The 5,012-nt window shown below is 44.1% G+C and overlaps 1 protein-coding gene across 1 annotated transcript in view; it reads right to left on the bottom strand.

The window, feature by feature from the left end:
• Window positions 1–3,622, bottom strand: part of LOC106533389 (phenylalanine--tRNA ligase, mitochondrial) — a gene marked incomplete at both ends in the record, with an annotated part of 24,859 nt that extends 21,237 nt beyond the window's left edge. Inside the window, 1 exon segment of the mRNA XM_014029653.1 lies at window positions 3,586–3,622.
• Between the last annotated feature and the right edge of the window lie 1,390 nt (window positions 3,623–5,012).

Raw genomic sequence — 5,012 nt, forward strand, 5'->3', positions numbered from 1 at the left:
TGTGTGTGTGTGTGTGTGTGTGTGTGTGTGTGTGTGTGTGTGTGTGTGTGTGTGGTCTGCTGGGCTCAGCAGGTTCAGGAAGGATTCCTGGAAACAGATGGAGGACACTGACACACTCCAAGGCCACACACACAAAAAGCCACAGTCCGGACCGGGCCGGGCCGGGCCGGGCCAGAATCTGTTTACAGGTCCAGGTGAGACTAAACATGATGACAGGTGAAACACACACCATGATGAGCTGCAGCTGCAGACCTCCTCTGAGCTGATGGCAGGTGTGAAGCTGGGGCTGCCTGTTGTTAAAGACTTTACACAAAGGACAGGTAGGTCCGTTTGGTCGGACCGACTGCCCCTTTGGYTGGTCCACTCCTTTTGTTCGTTTGGTCGATCAGTTTGGTTGGTCTATTTGATCAGACTGACAGTCCATTTGGTAGGTCCATTTGTTTTGTCTGTTTGTCAGACCATTTGGGTAGTCGCTTTGGTCGGTTGGTTTGATCAGCCAGTTTGGTTGGACCGTTTGGTTGGTCAGTTTTGTCAGTCAGTTTGTTCGGTCATTTGATCGGTCAGTTTGATCTGTTCTTTTGGTCGGTCAGTTAGCTTGTTCGGTCCGTTTGGTCAGACCATTTGATCGGTCAGTTTGGTCGGTCCTGTTAGTCGGTCAGTTTGATCTGTCCTTTTGGTTGGTCTGTTTTGTCGGTTAGTTTGTTCGGTCAGTTTGTTCGGTCAGTTTGATCTGTCCTTTAAGTTGGTCAGTTTGGTCAGTCCATTCGATCGGACCGTTTGGTCAGTCCTTTTGGTCGGTCCTTTTAATTGGTCAGTTTGGTCAGTTGGTTTGGTCAGTTTGTTTGGTGGGTCCATTTGTTCAGACCGTTTGGTTGGTCAGTTTTGTCAGTCAGTTTGTTCGGTCAGTTTGATCGGTCAGTTTGATCTGTCCTTTTAGTYTGTCAGCTTGGTCGGTCCTTTTGGTCGATCAGTCGGTTTGGTCGGTCAGTTTGGTCAGTCCATTTGATCGGACCGTTTGGTCGGTCGGTTTGGTCGGACCGTTTGGTCAGTCCTTTTGGTCGGTCCTTTTAGTTGGTCAGTTTGGTCAGTTGGTTTGGTCAGACCATTTGGTAGTTCTGTTCAGTCGGTCCTTTTGGTTGGTTGGTTGGTTTGGTCAGTTTGTTTGGTGGGTCCATTTGTTCAGACCGTTTGGTTGGTCAGTTTTGTCAGTCAGTTTGTTCGGTCAGTTTGATCGGTCAGTTTGATCTGTCCTCTAAGTTGGTCAGTTTGGTCAGTCCATTCAATCGGACCGTTTGGTCAGTCCTTTTAATTGGTCAGTTTGGTCGGTTGGTTTGGTCAGTTTGTTTGGTGGGTCCATTTGTTCAGACCGTTTGGTTGGTCAGTTTTGTCAGTCAGTTTGTTCGGTCAGTTTGATCGGTCAGTTTGATCTGTCCTTTTAGTTTGTCAGCTTGGTCGGTCCTTTTGGTCGATCAGTCGGTTTGGTCGGTCAGTTTGGTCAGTCCATTTGATCGGACCGTTTGGTCGGTCGGTTTAGTCGGACCGTTTGGTCAGTCCTTTTGGTCGGTCGTTTTAGTTGGTCAGTTTGGTCGGTTGGTTTGGTCAGTTTGTTTGGTGGGTCCATTTGTTCAGACCATTTGGTTGGTCAGTTTGGTCAGTCGGTTTGGTTAGACTGTTTGGTAGGTCTGTTCGGTCAGTCTGTTCAGTCAGACCATTCAGTCTGTCCTTTTGGTTGGTCGGTTGGTTTGGTTGGTCTGTTTGTTCAGACTGTTTGGTAGGTCTGTTCGGTCGGTCCGTTCGGTCGGACCATTCAGTTGGTGCATTTGGTTGGTTCTAAACCCGCTGTTCTATCTGCATAGAGGAGGTTCCACCTCTTTCAGAACCAACACCAGAACAGAACTGTTGACTTCCTAAGACAGAAGCAAAACTAAAACCGATCATAGATTCAGAACCTGAAACCTGAAGATGAGAACCAAAGAACAGTTCTTTCTGTTCGTTCTGAAGAATATCTACGATCTGACATGTTTTCTCTCCTCTACTCTCTGAAGAGATTCATGAAACCAAACAGAACCTGCAGCAGAATCAGCCGAGACACACAAACCCTGATGCTAATGGAAAAGCAGCTAATATCCAGTTAATCACTTCGGCTGCTGCTCTCTGCACTGAGCCGAARGAACACGTTTAATCCCACAGAGCATTTATTATTCTAATGAACTCAGCCTGTAAACCACAGGGAGCCTGGCTGGTTCTGGATCAGGACTTAGTGTCTGATTAAAGCCTGACTTAGTTTATCACAGCACCACTGGRCAGTTGGGTTTGTGATGGTCCGACTGAAGCCTGGTAGTAGCAGAGAGTCATCCTCTTCTCTAATCTCTGCAGCTGTTCTCTGGTTTCATTGGTTCTGACCCACAGAAGAGGTTCTGCAGGTGACCTCCAGCTCGTCTCCACAGATGTGCCCTGCAGCCTTTGATGTAGACCTCCTCAGGCCTCCTCACCGCCACATCAAAGCTCCGCCTCATTTACATTCTGCTGCCAACTGAAGCTGAGGAGGGTTGAGTTTACACGCGCCGCATCGACCTCTGTCCTCCAACGTTAAACACGTTCAGCAGGAAACCTGTGCTGCAACACCGAGGCCACGGCCAGCAAACATTCAAACAGCTGCAGCGACACGYTGTCTGTTAGCAAAATATCTCATGAAGCACTGGATTTATTTCAATCAAACGGTCTCAAAGTAATCAGTCCTGAGCCTGGTTCTGCTGGAGCTTTCTTCCTGATTAGCAGGGAGTTTTTCCTCTCCACCGTTTGCTCAGGATGGGAGACTGTGATGAAGTGATTCAACACAATCTGCTGCTTTCTTCTTTACATTGTTCTTTTTATCTACAGTGCCCTGAGACAATGTACAACAGATTAAACATAGTCAAGATGGCCGCCACTGCTAACTGACATTAGCTAAAACAAAGTTTGGTAGTAGCTGAGAGTCATCKACAGCACAAACTCTGACACCATCAGATAAATCTAAAACTGTGAAGCTTTAGATTAGCAGGTGGAGGGTGAAATGCACTTCTTCAATGAATGTTGGGTCCTGCAGCATAGATGCTGAGTCAGCACTCACACTTTGACTTTTTTAGCTGTTCATCTATTAAAACGTTTGGCTCATTCAGCAGATGGCTGCTGTGACTTTAAGTTTTTGTAACTTTTAATTAACTTTATTTATAAACATTTTACCACAAAAACACATTTTATACATCCAACAAAAACTTATTATACTGATTTTATACTGATTTTACCTTTTAGCTATCATTACACTAATTTCAGCTCTGATCTAGCCTTTCCCTACTTTTAGCTTTTACCCAATGTTCTGTCATTTTACCTTATAGCTAGCTGTTTGCTAGCTTCAATCACTTAGTTTTAAATCATTCAGTCATTCAGCAGTGATTTACCAGTAATTTAAGTTGTCATTCAGTAGGTCTCAGCTCCATATTCTAACAGGTTTTATCTGTGTATAAACACTGTAAGTTACAGGATCCTGAGTTCAGCAGCTGAATGTTTATTACTTCCTGTTCTTTCCCACTAAAAGAATAAACTTACGGTGGAGCCAGGCCCATGGATCTGCAGGGTGGGATTASTTCTGCTGGTGGACTGGAAGTGATCCGGTCCGGGTCACGGGGCTGATGTGTCCCTGATGGATTGTTCCGCGGATCTGAACACAGAGGGAGGCGATCGATGGGAGGAACGTCGGGGTTCTTGATCTGCCGAGCAGAAAGGAGAAACTCAATCAGTGATCCAAGTGAGCAGCCAATCAAAGGGACTCATCAGCAGCTTCATCCAATCAGATTAACTCAAATTACTCCTCTGAACASAGGAGCAGGAAGGAAAATACACTCAATGAAATGTCCTGAAGAAGCTGAGAGGTTTAAACCTCAGCTTTATTAAACACAGAGATGTTTCAGCTGTAGCTCAGCTGTTTCTAACACTCAGCGTTTTCAGTTTCCATAAAAAAACAAACTGTTTTCAACCAAATATTTTATTTAGAAATTAAGATTTATCCAGGAAATCATGAACTGTTTCCTGTTTTTTATTTCTTCTACAGTTCATTCATTCAGCTCGTTCTGAATGACTTTAGGTTTCTGTAACTTTTATTTTATTGGATTTATTTATATTATTTATATAATAATAATAACAACAACAACAACAACAACAACAACAACAACAACAACAACAACAACAACAACAACAATAATAAATTTATTTTACATAATGACTCAGAAAAATGTATTAAAATAAAAACTGAACTCTGCTTGAGCAAACTTATTTCACTTTTAGCTGTCAAGCTCAACCTTTTAGCCACTGTTGCTAATTAAAGCTCTTAGCTTTAGTTTTTAGCTACAGTTTGGCAGGTTTTAGCTTTTAGCTACTTGTGTTCCTTTTAGCTATATTATTTATTGCTTTAAACTAATTAACTATGTTTACACAGTTTTTATCAAATGACTGTACATTCCTTCAGAGGTCTGCAGAAAGGATTCAGTTTTCAGTCRGTCTGAAATCAGCCGATAGTTTGAGACAAACTCTTCAAATATCATCTAAAATACATAAAGCTAAAGACTGAGCCTGTCTTTCTTCCTGCTTCTAAACAAAYGTTTCGGCTGTCACAGATCAGAGCAGGACTGACTCCAAACATCAGACATGTCAGAGGATAAAAATCACTCGGAGGAGCTGCGCTGACAGAAGCTTCGGCTGATCTGCAGGATTCAGGCTGAAAGCTCCGATGAGACGAAGAAAGACGAGGAGAGTCGGTCCGGACTGAAGGAAAATCCTCCGTTATTGATCTGAGAGGAGACACGTCCATCAGCTCGCAACAAACACGTCTGGAGGAGGGATGAGGTCATCATTAATGACACCAGGACTGCGTGTCACCCTCCACCGTGCACACTGTGCACGTTTAACACACAGATCAGCCTGTGGACAGAACCTCTGCACCGACACACACACACACACACACACACACACACACACAC

This window comes from Austrofundulus limnaeus, unplaced genomic scaffold (assembly GCF_001266775.1).
Source record: "Austrofundulus limnaeus strain Quisiro unplaced genomic scaffold, Austrofundulus_limnaeus-1.0 Scaffold935, whole genome shotgun sequence".
Lineage (NCBI taxonomy): Eukaryota > Metazoa > Chordata > Actinopteri > Cyprinodontiformes > Rivulidae > Austrofundulus > Austrofundulus limnaeus.